This window comes from Ipomoea nil, unplaced genomic scaffold, assembly GCF_001879475.1.
Source record: "Ipomoea nil cultivar Tokyo-kokei standard unplaced genomic scaffold, Asagao_1.1 scaffold3321, whole genome shotgun sequence".
NCBI classification, from domain to species: Eukaryota; Viridiplantae; Streptophyta; class Magnoliopsida; order Solanales; family Convolvulaceae; genus Ipomoea; species Ipomoea nil.
The window spans coordinates 7069239-7085275 of NW_017619749.1; the positions used below are offsets into that span (position 1 = coordinate 7069239).

Genomic DNA, 16037 nt, shown 5'->3' on the forward strand with positions numbered 1-16037 from the left:
AGCATAAAGTATTACACTTTGAAGGGAATAGAAGAAGTATAGAACACACTGCACAGAACTTATCATTGCATGAACATTTACATGAGGCAATAGAATGATCTGTGAATAAAAAATAATAATAATAAAAAATTTTAACACTCTCACTTCCACAAAGTTGGTGAATTTGGGGTCTTTATTCACGACCAACCGATGATCCGTGAAATATATCATATATTTCGTAAAAAAATGAGGCTTTCATAAGACCGTCTCATTTGATAGAAATCTTATTTATGTTAATGATGTTGTTGTAATTCTTTTCCTACTTTATTCCATTGCAAGACATATTATGGTTGGAGGAAATTACAATTTACCAAAAGCAAAAAATAGATGAAATGACAAAGATACCCTTGATAATTGTTACTTCGATCTCATGACCTCCCTCATGAGACATGCCATCTGAGCACAATATGTTTTCATTCATAATTCCTTCCTCCCAACCAAACACCCCGTTAATGTTCTTAGCTCTCCCCGAGTCCCTGACATTTCTCTCTTCCATTAACTAGCTCTTCGTAACGCCAACTATAGGATGATTTGTGAAACCAAATCTTCTTGCATCTTTTTCTTCTAATTGTTTGCCTTTTAATTCCTTTCATCATTTTCCTTTCTATGTTTTCCGCTTCTAATATGGTTGATTTGGAAGAATTTGTCGAGAGTGACCAGTGTGAGGAAGAGTGGATTCAGCTCCCATTTTGTCAATATGCCCTTCGATACTGATTTCTTTCAGAATCCCTTAGATGCTATGCACCTCCGGAGGTTGTTCTCTCTTACTTACCCTATTTACTTATAAAAAAAAAAAATTGTTGTTGTAATATTCGAATTGTTTATAAATTTATAAATTTATTCTCTTCCATTATTTGTTTATTTGGTAAATTCGTATTATTTTATTAATTTTGTCTAAAAATAAGAGAACTTAGAGTAGGTTTGAGATGCAATGAGATTCTGTTTTGGTTAACATAGGATGAGCTTGCTTACCATAATCGCCAAAAAAAAAAAAAAAAAAAAACCTTAAGAAACAGTTATGTATAGTTAAGAGTTGAATAACAAGTCTCTGTATGTTTTATAAAAATCAAATATAGCCATCAATCAACCATTAGTTTGATGTACTAATTGAATTGAAAGGATTGGAAGTTACCTTTTATGCAAGCCACAAAGATCTGATAAATGATCATGTCCATGAAAGCATTTTATATAGTTACATTCATATGTTGTGCATTAGTTTCAAAATATTCTGACAATGACAAATGCATAAATATCTACACTGTACACATACATATTAATGTGTGGTTGACTAATAAAGATTAGGGGAGAGGCGAGGAACTATGAGAATTTCAAGCAGTGTAGCTTTGATGTTGGTTAGTCCATGCATCTCAGTCATATCAATTCCTTCATTAGAGACATTTGAGAGCTCAAAGAAATGTAACAAATTAGCCAACACCAAGTGCACCATTTGAAGAGTAAAAGTTATTCCTGGGCATATTCTGCTACCGGCACCAAATGGGATCAACTCAAAATCTTCTCCCGAAACATCAAGGTCCTTATGACTATTAATAAACCTCTCATTTTTAAATTCGTGAGGGCTAGACCAAACTTGTGAATCTCGTTGGAGTTTCTAAAAGTTAAAGAACAATCAAGTGTCTTTTGGAACATGAAAATCAGATACGATGCAATCTTTTGTGAACATTCTTGGGCCTCCTAGTGGAGCCCCTGGGTACATCCTAAATGTTTCTTTCACAATAGCTTGAAGATACACCAAGTTCTTGATATCTGATTCATTTACCTTTCTTTCCTTGCCAACTACAATGTCTAGTTCTTCTTGAGCCATCTTTAACACATGGGGGTTGTTCATCATCAAAGATAGAGCCCATGTTAGCATGATCGAGGTCGTATCTGCTCCTCCAACAATCAAATTCTGATATACTTAAAGAAAATTGTGAATTAGATACATAATAGAAATTAAAGTTATATGTATTATTTTTAATTTCAAGTATACATGGAGGACTTAAATTTAGGAATGATACTTCGGTAAACCAAGGATACATACCATGCAAGCAGATTTGATGACACTATCAGCATTGAAAGATCAATCCCTTTAATTCGTGAAAGCATCACATCCATGAAATCTTCCATGCTGCCTCTAACAGTAGATCCATCACCTGTGGCCTCTTTCTTCCAACGATGCTCTTGTAACCATTCTTCAACAAGAGAGTCCATTTCTTTAGCAACTGCTTTCATGATTTTCGCATACCCTCTAATATCTAACCATCCCAAAAAAGGCAGGGCATCTGCTGGGACAAAAACTACATAAAAAGCAATAGCTTTACATACAAAGATAATCAAATTTCGAGTAATATAACTATGATGCTCATGAATACTTGAAATAATAGTAAAAGATTAATACAACCACAATACAGATAAAGCTTCTCTCTACTAAGAACAATACAAAGCACCTACCAATCCAACATGTACCCTGTGCCCTTTCCTCTTGAGGACAAGGGGAGCAATGACAACCCAGAAATCCACAGCATATGAAACAGTAATAATAGAGAAGAAAACCAAAGACTTGCTTTCCCTTCATGTTGTTGAGCAACACTCTGAAGTGCGAATCATTTCATGATATGTGAAGGTGTCAAACTTATTCCAATAGGATTCTGCAACAAAGATTATTGAAAGCCACAATGGAAGTTGCAAAACAGATCAAGATGTACAAATGCTTAGTGTGCTTCCAAGTTCCAACTAGCTGATTATGAGAGAGATCTTAACAAAAATGCAAAATATGTAACAATGCTCAAAGTACAAACAAAGATCATTCACCTGAATGTACATGTACATATATACCTCAGTACATTCAGGTGAATGAGATAATGATTTGGCATTTGGATAGGATATTCCAAGTTCAAGATGCATTGTAATGTAAAAATCAAGAACCTGACAACAAATTAGACACTAGCACAGAAGATACCAGCCCATGCACAACAATTTCCACCTAGTCATTCATTCAAAATTGCAGAACCAATTTGAATTTAAGAGCCCTCCAAAAAAAGAAAGTCATTTTCCATTGACCTCATTTTCCCCCTCTTGCCAAATATGGGAAACCTGGAAAATATTTTCCAGAAATCATTTTCTGGGTTTCCAAACGACCCTAAAGTCATCAGGCGAATTCATCAATATAAGGAATTGAGCAAGAATGTCTATAACTTTAGGCAAGCAATAATTCATAGGTTATGAAACAGAAAAACTACCTACTCCAAGGAATTGAGCAAAAATTGTCAACAACTTAGGCACATATTCGGGTGTATCCTTTCTAAAATTGAGAATCATTTCTAAAACTTAGAACACTTGAAAATCATTTTTAAACTATAGACCACACTTTAAAATCATTTTTAAACAAAAGGGCACACTATATAATGATTTTTATAAACTAAAAAACACATGAAAATCATTTTTAAAATTAAAGAAAATCATTTTTAAAACAAAAGAGCAAACTTGAAATCATTTTTAAATCTAAAAAGTCTTTTGAAAATCATTTTAAAAAAAGAATACATGAAAATATTTGCTAAACTAGAGCACACTTAAAATCATTTTAAAACAAAAAAGAATACTTGAAAATCATTTCTAAACAAGAGCACACTTATAGTCATTTTAAAAACTAAATAGCACACTTGAAAATCATTTTTAAAACTAAAGAACACACTAAAAAATCATTTTTAAAACTAAAAAGAACACTTGAAAAACATTCTAAAACTAAAAAGAATACTTCAAATCGCTGAAAATCTAAGATTACTACCATTAAGTTGTTAAGTAGTCACAGGAATGTTCACTCGGGAGTCGTAGACTATAATTTCAATAACAGACAATGGTTGTATACAATAAACATCGAAGATTACAACCATTATTACCATGATCCTACCCCTACTATAGAGAAGTTCAAATTCATTAATCAAAAAGCATTAATGGTAGAAGGTCATTTATTTGATAATTTACAAATTCAAAACAAGCAGGACCATACCTTCTGCAAGATTGGATAAATTTTCAACTTTGAGCAACACTCATCCTGAGGAATGATAAAGAAAACATTAGTCAAATTTCATAATATTACAGAATAAATTCCATATACCAGTCCAAAAATGATGTTCTTAGCTTTAATAAATAGAATGCATGGAGTTAGGTAACTACATGAAGAATCAAAACACGCAGTTAGTAACACCAAGTTAGGACTAAGTCAACAGCCCTGCATCATGAAGGGTCTATGAAAGAAGATACACACAACCTTGATTCAAGCTACTATATGACGCAAGTTCCAAACAACACTAAGTTCTAGTTTTAGCACAAGATCATTTACCTACCTAACATATAAAAAAACACAATGCATTAGGAATACATAAAAATAATACTTGAAAACAGTAAAAATCATTTCAAAAACAAAAAAGAATACTGAAAAATAAAGGGAAAGAACTTAAAATAAAGGAAAAAATCATATAAAAAATGTAAATGTTAAAAAATAACTGAAAAATATTTTTAAAATTAAAAGTAACACTTCAAAAAGGTGAAAATCATTTTTAAAAACTATAAAGAACACTTAAAAACAGGAAAAAAAGGATATTGAGGATGGCTCTCAACAAAGGATAGCTGCAGTGGCTGGAATCCTAATCGTATCAAACATGGGCAGTTATCTGGGCATTCCCTCGATTCATGGAAGGCTCAATAGTGAAATGTTTGCCGGTGTGTTGGAAAGAGTTCAGTCTCGTTTAGCTGGCGGGAAATCCAAATCGCTATCCATGGCTAGTAGATACACTTTGGCTCAATCTGTACTGACCTCAATCCTTTTCTACTCCATGCAAACAACGTTGATGCCGGCAGGAGTGGTTTCATCTATTGAAGAACTCATCAGGAGTTTCTTGTGGGGCAGTAAGGATGGCGAAAGGAGTGCCACCTTGTCAAATGGGATGTTGTAACCACGAGTAAGGCCTGCGGGGGTTTGGGAATCCGCAAACTAAAGCAAATGAATCTAGTCTTATTAGCAAAGCTTGGCTGGAAGCTGATGCAGAATGAGGAAAGCCTACGGTCCAGGATATTCAGAGATAAATACGCGATTACAGATGTCGACTGTGTGAGTTGGAATCAGAAAAGCAACCAATCCAATGCATGGAGAGGAATCCTCAAAGTCGTGCCTATTCTCCAAAAAGGCATTAGGAAGCAAGTCAGGAATGGTAGAAGTACTTCCTTCTGGACTGATAGATGGGCTCATGATAGACCTCTGATTAAGCTAGCGGCTGGCAATGTTCCTATCTTTGAGGAGAGTATAAGTGTTGCTAGTTATTAGAATGCTGAGGAAGGATGGCTATGGAACCGGTTTGACCAACTCCTTCCGGTTGAGATTCTGAGCAGATTAGCAGCCTTCATGTTGAATGAGGACCAAGAGGCGTACGACTCCATCAGCTGGAGTAAGGAATTGCCAGGATGCTTTTCTATCAGCTCTGCGTAGACATAGCCGTAGGTGAAGCTGATTAGGTGGAGGCAACCAAGTGGAATAACATCTGGAAGCTAAAAGTGACAAATTGCGTTCGCACTTTTATGTGGCTTGTTGCCCATAGTGGAAGATGTAGAGCATGTTCTAAGATCCTGCCCAGAAGCGGATGCTGTTTGGAGATTAATGTGCCCTCTTTGTATGCAAGCTGTGCCTCCATTTGTTTGGGAGTTGGCTGGAAAAAGGATTTTTAGACAAAGGGAATGGTAGGCATCCTTACGAAAGTAATGCACTCTTTGCAGTAACAGCATGGTGGATATGGAAGTGGAGGAATGGTGCGATCTTCAATAACTCTAAGAAGATGTTAAGCGTTGAGATTTCATGGATTAGATCGCAGCAAGATGAATAGGCAGGGCCTTTGGAAGGGCAAAAGGCTTCTCGTCACAATCAGATCACTCCTCCGGGAAGCAACTGTGTTGGATGAGTCATCTACAAGAGTTTGTTAAAGTCAATGTGGATGGTTACAGTGAAAGCTAACTGTGGGGGTGCAATTAGAGACTGCTCTGGGGAGTGGAAGATGGAATTTACATATAGTATTGGCAACTGTTCTCCGTTAGAAGCAGAAGCCTGGGCACTCTTGAAAGGCATTCAACTAGTGGTATCAATGGGGTTTAGAAAGGCAGTGTTTGAAAGCGATGCTGAGGAGATGGTAAGCCAAGGACTGTCGCATGTAAGAAAGAGTTACGCAATCTGGAAGTATGGCAAGTTGAGCCAATCGTCCACGATCAAAACCAAGCAGCGAATGCCCCGGCGAAGATCTCAGCTCACCACCCTACTGGACTGCACATCCTCCGGAAGTCACGTGATGAAATCTTAGGACTAAATCGATGATGATATTTCTGGTGTGCCTAGAAGGCGAGAGGTTTATAACTCCAGCTAATTGTTGTACTACAACTTGGGTTTCCCCCTTCTAGTTTTAATTTTTTTTTTTTAAAAAAAAGCATAACATATTAAAAACAAAAAATAATACTTAAAAACTATGAAAATCATTTTAAAAATAACAAAGGGTAAAGAACCCCAAAATGTGGAAAAAACCGGATGGACAGAAAAGAATTTAGGACACAAAATAATCAAAAATAGGTAGGCAATGATCATACAACAGACAATGGTTGTATACAAAACATCGAAGACTACTATCGATATTAACACAGAGAAGTCCAAATCGATATTAACATGACCTACCACAGAAAAGTCCAAATTCATTAATCAAAAAACACTCATCCCAAGGAATGATAAAAAAAAAAAAAGAAAGAATATATAAAGAAGAATGAAATGGGAGGTGAAAGGAAAAATATGGATGAAATGATGAAAAGGATGAGTAGATAACAATAAGGAATGGACTAAACGAAGGGAAAAATGAAGAAAATTAGAGAGAAAATATGAGTGAGATGAGATAGAGAATAAGTATAAATGGAAGAGAAAGATGGAATATAATAAGAAAAAAGAGAATGAATATGAGAACAAGAAAGAGAAGAAAAAAAGAGTAGCAGTAGACAAGGAGAAAAGAGAAGAAGGGAATATGAAAAATGAAGAACGATGGTCAAAACGGAGTTAATGAAAAGAATAAAGAGAAGAAGAATAAAAAGGTGGATGAGAATAAGAGATAGAAAGCGGAAGGATAAGGAGAAAAGGAGAAAGGAGAAAGGGAGAAAGGGAGAAAGGAAGGAAAGAGAAACAAAAAGACTAGAGAGTGAGAAATGAGTTGGGACAATAAGAAGGAAAAGAGATGATACAAATTAAAGAAGAGAAAAAGGAAGGTTAGAGTAAAAAGAAAAAACATGATGTATTAGAACGAAAAGGAAAAGAAAAAGAGAGTAGAGTAATAGATTAAGAAATGGGTAGAGAGGCGAAAGGAGGAATAATGAAAATTTTGAAGTAAAAGATAATGAAAAATGAGATGATGAAAAAAATCGAGAGAAATAGAAAAGAGGGTCAAAAAAGAGAGATAAACACACAAAAATAAGAAGGGAAGTTAGATGAGAGATAAAAAGCAGAAAATAACAGGACGAAATAAGAGATGGAAGGAAAATGAAGAGGAAGAGAAATAAAAAGACGAAGATGATGCTTTAAGAAAATTTGGAGAATAAGCAGGACAAGTGGCGAAAAAAATCATAGATATATAGAACAATAGAACGGGAAAAGAAAAAGAAGAAAAAATAAGAAGAAAATAAGAAAGACTCAGGATATAGAATTATGTGAACAAAAAAGAGAAAGAGGAAAAGAAAAAATAGTAGTAGACAAAGAAGAATGAAATGGAAGATAGGTGGAAAGAAGAAAAAGAGGGGTGAAATGATGAAAAAGATGGGAAGATCAATAAGGAATGAACTAAAAGAAAATAAAGGAACATGATGAGAATAGTAATGATGAAAAAGATGGGAAGATCAATAAGGAATGAACTAAAAGAAAATAAAGGAACATGATGAGAATAGTAATAAAAAGAATTATAAAGTAATGAAGGGAAAAAAGTATGAGAATTATTTTAAAAAGGATGGAAAACAAGAAGACAAAAGAAGAAAGAATAAATACGAGGACAAGATGGAGAAAAATAATACCTCACACCATGAGAAAGATAAACATGCACAACCAGAAGGAAATTTATATGAGGACAAGAGGTAGAAAGCTGAAAAATAACAAGACAAATAAGATATGAAAGGAAAAGGAAATGGAAGATTAATAAAAAGTAAAAGAAACTTTAGAGAATGTGAAGGAAAGGAGAGGATCAAAATTAAAGATAAAAGGGGAAAAGATGAAAATATAGAAGGGGAAAATATATATATATATATATATATATATATATATATATATATATATATATGTATATATATATATATATATATATATATATATATATATATATAAGAAAAAAGAAGGACATAGAGAATAATGCGTAATAAAAAAGAGAAGGATGAGAAGAAAGACTAGATAAAGAAAAATGAAATGAAAGATAGGTGGAAGGAAAAAATAGGGATGAAAAGGATGAATAGATAACAATAAGGAAAGAACTACAAGAAGATAAAAAAAGGTGACGAGGATATTAATAGAAAGAGAGGAATGAAAGAAAAAGAAGGGAAAAAAAAAAAGAAAATAAGAAAGAGAAGAAGAAGAATAGGAAGAAGATAAAGAAGCAAGAAGAAAGAGAATTAATACAGGGACAAGGAAGAGAAGAAAAAGAGAGCAGCAGTAGATTAAAAAAACAAAGAGGAAGAGTTCAATAAGAAAAATTGGAAGAAAAAGGGAAGTTAAAGGAATATGAAAAATGAAGAATGAGTGTCCAAATGGAGAGAAAAATAAACATTATACTTTAATGAAAAGAATAAAGAGAAAGAAGGTGGATGAAGATAAGAGAGAGAAAGCGAATGGAGGAAGATAAACGGAGAAAGAAAGGGAAGATAAACAAAAACATGAAAAGAGTGAGAAAAAGAGTTTGAGAATAAGAAAAATTATATATTATATATATAACAATAAGGAATGAACTATAAGAAGATAAAGAAAGGTGACGAGGATAATAATAGAAAGAGAGAATTATAACAATTATGAGAACATGTGAGGAAGGGAAAAGAAGTATGAGAATTATTTTAGGAAAGGATGGAGATCACGAAAGAAGGAAAAAAAAGAAGAAAACGTGAGGAAGATGAGAAAGAGAAGAAGAAGAAAAAGAAGAAGATAAAGAAATAAGAAGAATGAGAATTAATACAAGGACAAGGAGGAGAAGAAAAAGAGAGCATCAGTAGATTAAAAAAACAAGGAGAAAGAGCAATAAGAAAAATAGGAAGAAAAAGAGAAATTTAAGGAATATAGAAAATGAAGAATGAGTGTTGAAATGGAGAGAATGATAAACATTACATTTTAATGAAAAGAATAAAGAGAAAGAAGGTGGATGAAGATAAAAGAGAGAAAACGTATGCAGGAGGATAACAGGAGAAAGAAGGGGAAGATAAACAAAAAGACGAAAAGAATGAGAAAAGGAGTTTGGAGAATAAGACAAAAAATTATATTATATTTTATATATATATATATATATATATATATATATATATATATAACAATAAGGTATGAACTAAAAGAAGATAAAGAAAGGTAACGAGGATAATAATAAGGGGATAGAATAAAAAGAAAGAACAGGATAAATATTAGAACAAAAAGAAGAATGATAGATTATGAAATGAGGAGAAAGGCGAAAAGAGGAAGAATGAAAATATTGAAATAAAAGACAACGAATAAAACAAAAAATGAAGAAAAAGGAAAAAAGAGAATGATAAACATGGACAAATGAGAAGGGAAGTTAGATGAGGGATAAAAAGCAGAAAAAAATAACAAGACCGAATAAGAGACGGAATAATCAGAAAAAGTTCTGCGGGAGAAGGGAAGGGTTTCGACGTGACAATAAAAACACATTTAACAGTAAAATTAACACATGGAATAAACGAAAAGCACATGAATACTAAAGCAGTCTCTTAAACTAAGGCAAGATGTATACACTCAGGAAAATAAAGCAGTCACTCAAAATGGAGGTACCTTCTTATTTAGAGGGCGAGCCTTAAAATTAAGGAATTTTGCCATCATTTCTTCTTCCAACAAAGCTGAGCTCATAAGTTTTACTGAACGGTAACGTTGAGCTGCTTCAAGTTCAGGTACCTTGGGCCTTGTCAGTCTAAGCTTAGGATTCCAGCCATACCATCCTGAAAAATAGTTTAAATTTTTAAAGAAAATGTACTAGAAAAATAATAGAACTTTTAAGCAAGTTATTTGTATTCATATGTGTGACATGAAACAATTCATGCGTGGCATTTACATATCTCTTGTACTAGATTCGAACTTCTTCATCATTTCTGCCATTGAAATAAATGGGGCTGCTGGTTCTCGAACAGAAATCTGAAATAGAAATTTTCACCACGTATTAGATTCAGAAATTAATGTCCATAAATGAAATGCAAGACATAAAAATGCATGTACGTGTTTTAGCAGTTGAAGTGTACACATTGCTGGTAGATTTCCCTGGTCTTGTTTTATGGTGAGAAGTTTGGGGTTTGATGCTAAGGATATAAGCAAAACTGAGAACAAATTGAGGAGATCATATTAAAAAATGTGAAAAGTAAACACTTAATAAGGTAAAAATTTTTAGTCAATAAATGACTCACCTGTCTAGCTTTCCCCTCTTCAAGTTTTTGCCTCTTTATAGCTTGATTTTCTTGAACAAAATTTGAAGTTTCAGATGTAAAAATAAAGAGACATAGAACAAAACTAACCAAATATGGAAACTAAAAGAGAGATATCGACCTTCTTGCACTAGCTGGATTAATGCTTTTCACTTGTGATTCAGATTTTGACTTCATTGCAGAGTGGTTTGAGATCATACTTGCAATTGTTTAGCTGTCTGGTGCTTATAGAATTGAGAATCAGTGAAATCCTATATACACAGGCATTTAAGATTTATTTCAAAGCATAAAAGAACAGAAGAGACAACACAAAGCTGAAATTAATAAAATAACCATCTCTCCATTAAAAAGCTTTTCAAATAAATCAGTTAGTCAGTAGTGGCTTCACATACAGTGACAGGCTGGTTATACTATTTGCAGCACACTGTTGAATTATATGAATGTAATACCTTGGCACTGATATTCAGTAGCCGTTTGGTAGACATAGCCGCTACAAAGTAATAAGAATCATAACCCTCAAAACAACAGTAGAATACTATGCAGATGGATCAAAACATACCAAATTGGCTTCCCCGTCAGGAGTCACTTCTTCTTATCAACAACATGGCTCAAAAAGTTAAGGCTCATTATACAAATTCCAGTGCATTGGTGCCCATATTATAGAATTGACAATCAGACCAATTGTGAAATCCTATATATACAGGCATTAGAGATTTATTTCAAAGCATAAAAGAACAGAAGAGGCAACAAAAAGCTGAAAAGGCACACAGGAGAAAAAAAAAATTAAACATATGAAAGAAAAGGCACACTCTCAAATCTCAATCTATGAATACCAGATCCATAGAGAGAAGAGACGAAGCAACCACTAAGGTTGCAACTGATATTTTCAGTAGTCACTGGTCGAACAGGAGACATTAGTAGAGAAAAACTAAATAAGATATTATATACAAGCACACAGAGTGAGAGAAAAAACAAAAAACAAAAAACAAAAAAAAAAGATCAAAATTAAACACAAGAAAGAAAAGGCACTCTCAAAACTAAATCAGTGAATACCAGATCCATAGAGAGAAGAGACGAAGCCACCACCAAGGTTGCAACTGATATTTTCAGTAGCCGTTGGTCGACATAGCCGCTACAAAGAAAACAAGAGACTTTAGTAGAGAAAAACTCCATAACATATTATATACAAGCACAGAAGCACACAGAGTGAGGGAAAAAAAGATTAAAATTAAACATAAGAAAGAAAAGGCACACTCAAAATTAAACATAAGAAAGAAAACGTACTAGAAAAAATAAAAAAACTTTTAAGCAACTTACATGTGACATGGAACAATTCATGCATGGCATTGACATTTCCCTTGTACTAGATTCGAACTTCTTCATCATTTTTGCAAATTGAAATAATGGGGGTGCTGGTTCACGAACATAAACCTGAAATAGAGATTTTCACCATGTATTAGATTCAGAAAATTAATGTCCAAAAATGAAATGCAAGGCATAAAAATGCATACTAACCTTTCTGTCTGCTGCATGTGTTTTAGCAGTTGAAGTGTTCAAGGTGCTGGTAAATTTCCCAGGTCTTGTTGTATGGAGCAAAGTTTGGGGTTTTATTCAAAGGTCCTAAGCAAAAGTTTTTAGTTAATAAATGACCCACCTTTCTAGCTTTCTTCTCTTCAAGTTTTTCCCTCTTCATAGCTTGATTTTCTTGAGCAAAATTTGGAGTTTCAGATGTAATTTTAATATTTGCGAAATCTTGTGAATCAATAATTGATAAGAAAATATTACACAGATTCCAGCTCACCAAAATAAAGAGATATAGAACAAAGCAATACAAATATGGGAAGTAAAAGAAAGATATCTACCTTCTTGCATTAGCTGAATTAATGCATTTCACTTGTGATTGGGTTGCTGACCGTTCCTGATCATACTTGCTATTTTTTTTTTTAGCTGTCTGGTGTTTCTTAGCATCAGTTTGTTGGGCTATTTTCTGAGAAGTTATTTTTGGTGGCTGAGGGGTGCATGCTCCCGTTAAATAATCTTAACAATCAGTGAAACTACGTTGGCTTTGTCAGTGAAACTTAATCGAGACAAACCAAATTGTATAAACAAAGTTAATATTCACAGAGTGGAGCAAACCTTGAAGTGAGGACAGCTTCTTACAGGATCCTTGAGAATTGATATTACAGCAGAAACAGAACCATGAACAGCTGACGGCTTGTCACTAGATCCCTGAGAAGTTAACGAAATGTAATAAGAATCATATCGCCCAAAATAACAGTAGAATACTATGCAGATGGAGCAAAACATACCAAATTGCTTCCCCGTCGGGAGTCACTTCTTGAGAGAGAGAGAGAGAAGGTCAACAAAGAAAAATCGAGAAGGGATGGGAGTTAGAGTGGGTGAGTGAGAAAGGATGGAGAACATTGAAGAAAAAATAAGAAAAGAAAGAGAGAAACGATCAAGGAAGATGGGAAAGAGAAAAAGAAAATAAAGATGAGAAAAGGGGGGATAGAATAAAAAGAAAGAAATTGATAAATATTAGAACGAAAAAGAAAAGAAAAATAGAGTTAGAGTAGTAGATTATGAGCTGAGCTGAGCTCATAAACTTTTATTGGACAGTAACGTTGAGCTGTTTCAAGTTCAGGATCCTTAGGCCTTGTCAGTGTAAGCTTAGGCTTCCTCTGCACTGATCCAGCCATACCAACCTGAAAAATAGTTCAAATTATTAATGAAAACATACTAGAAAAACAATAAAACTTTTAAGCAAGTTATTTGTATTTACATGTGACATGGAACAATTCATGTGTAGCATTGACATCTGACTTGGATTCAAACTTCCTCATCATTTCTGCCATTGAAATAAATGGGGCTGCTCGTTCTCGAACATAAATCTGAAAAAGAGATTTTCACCATGTATTAGATTCAGAAATTAATGTCCACAAATGAAAATGCAAGACATAAAAAAATGCATACTAACCTTTCTGCTTATCCTCGAATTATAGCTTCATCTCCATCCTCATCATCATCTGCCATTTCTCTATTAGACTCATCGTCATCATCATCACTTTGAAATCCATCCATCTCAACCTCATCTTCAGCTTCCTCTGCCTTTGCAGCTTCTGAAGATTTAGAAGGTAGAAAATGATATCAAACATTAAGAGAATAACCGAATATACCATCTAAAGTGCAAATGAAACAAATAGAAAAACCAGTATGGGAAGAACATAGAAAAAAAAAATTAAAATAGTTACTTACCAGCAAGTTGCTCGTTGTGCATACAAGGAGGTCAAGAATTGCCTTACAAATGCCCTCTAAGGTTGCTGCTGGCATTTGATCAGCAGGAAGACTGAGCAATGATGTGAAGCCCAAGCAGCAAACCTTCTTCTCATGCTCCCTGCAATACCAACACGGTAAGAATTAGAAACCCATCACTTTCCTTAGCTTTGTTTTTCTTATGCTTTTTACATCTTTCCACAAGAACTACAAGACCAACATATTGCTACCTTTTAGAATTAGCCCGAGCTTCACTTTTTTTTCGTTTGTTGTAGCATATGGAACCAAAGATTGAAGATCTCTGTAGCAACACCAAGCAGTATGCTCAGCGTAAATGAAGGGTTATAGTAAAGAGCATCAGCAATCTATCAATAAGAAACAAATTTAGAAGTTATTTCACAGGAAAAGGACACAAACACAGAACGTGTGAATCTGTAGGGGAAAATATAGCAAAAAGTAGATCCACTAAAAAATAAAGTATCCAGTAATTATTTTGTTTTAATACAGTAGACTTCATGTGTCATTTAAAGATATTTCACACCCAGCTCATATATCAGGTATATGCAGAACTGCAAGTGCACTCACAACCTTTCATTGAAACTTGAACTCATTTACATGCCAATGTGACCTATGCCTCCTCAACAGGAACAAAGGCAAAGAAACGAGTTCAAATCACAATATTACTTGTTAGATTATTAGCCACAAATAAGTTTTCTAATCATGCAAAGGAACAGTACAAACATAATCTCCATGTTTTATAGACTGGGAACCACGTCACCAAAAAAAAAAAAAAAAAAAAAAAAAAAAAACAAGGGAAACAAATGAATATGTATAAACAAAGAAATATTTAAGTATCTTACCACTTGGATCAGGAGGCACTTCAAGTATGGTGTTTCACTTCGATGCACACATTCAATTGAGATTCTGAGATATGGCTCAACCCAGTGATCGACCTGTCCTTTGCAGTTCTGGAATGGAACTTCGATGAGCTTAGGTGCAGACTCGATGTCACTATCTTCTATGTTTTTGTCCCATCAATTTCAGGTTTTCTCTGAGTTCTATCTATATAGACCTGAAAAGTGAAAAATGCATATTATGGCTACCAAGATGATTCTTGTGCTCCACTGACATGTGCATGTGCAGACACAATACTTACGAAAGGGGAAGGTGAACAAGCTTAGGAAGGATATGAGGCAGCACAGCACTGGTCCTGACACTGAAAGAACCTTGGGAAGGATATGAGGCAGCACAGCACTGGTCCTGACACTGAAAGAAGCATCCAATACATTTTAAAAATCAGAAAAGGTGCCCAGGCAAATATGTAAGAAAATACACATTTCAAATGGTTTTCAACCTTAAAATCTGTTTTAAACCATCCAGAGCAGTATCAGAGTTTAATAAGAATCATATCACCCAAAACAACAGTAGAATACTATGCAGATGGAGCAAAACATACCAAATTGCTTCCCCGTCGGGAGTCACTTCTTGAGAGAGAGAGAGAGAGAGAAGGTCAACAAAGAAAAATCGAGAAGGGATGGGAATTAGAGTGGGTGAGTGAGAAAGGATGGAGAACATTGAAGGAAAAATAAGAAAAGAAAGAGAGAAACGATCAAGGAAGATGGGAAAGAGAAGCAGAAAATTAAGATGAGAAAAGGGGGGATAGAATAAAAAGAAAGAAATTGATAAATATTAGAACGAAAAGGAAAAGAAAAATAGAGTTAAGAGTAGTAGATTATGAGCTGAGCTGAGCTCATAAGCTTTACTGGACAGTAACGTTGAGCTGCTTCAAGTTCAGGATCCTTAGGCCTTGTCAGTGTAAGCTTAGGCTTCCTCTGCACTGATCCAGCCATACCATCCTGAAAAATAGTTCAAATTTTTAAAGAAAACGTACTAGAAAAACAATAAAACATTTAAGCAAGTTATTTGTATTTACATGTCACATGGAACAATTCATGTGTGGCATTGACATCTGACTTGTACTAGATTCAAACTTCCTCATCATTTCTGCCATTGAAATAAATGGGGCTGCTCGTTCACAAACATAA

The 16037-nt window shown here is 34.2% G+C and overlaps 2 long non-coding RNA genes and 1 pseudogene across 2 annotated transcripts; all 3 read right to left on the minus strand.

Moving 5' to 3' along the window:
* Positions 1 to 1112: 1112 nt before the first annotated feature.
* Positions 1113 to 4090, minus strand: LOC109170445 (annotated as a pseudogene).
* Positions 4091 to 11243: 7153 nt separating this feature from the next.
* LOC109170448 lies at positions 11244 to 13137 on the minus strand. The gene is made up of 4 exons (XR_002052435.1): positions 13029 to 13137; positions 12856 to 12948; positions 12582 to 12756; positions 11244 to 11307 (listed from the first exon to the last, which is right to left on the minus strand). It is a non-coding gene; the product is annotated as an uncharacterized LOC109170448 (long non-coding RNA).
* An 890-nt stretch (positions 13138 to 14027) lies between these two features.
* Positions 14028 to 15038, minus strand: LOC109170447. Its single transcript, XR_002052434.1, has 3 exons — positions 14853 to 15038; positions 14223 to 14357; positions 14028 to 14113 (listed from the first exon to the last, which is right to left on the minus strand). It is a non-coding gene; the product is annotated as an uncharacterized LOC109170447 (long non-coding RNA).
* Between the last annotated feature and the right edge of the window lie 999 nt (positions 15039 to 16037).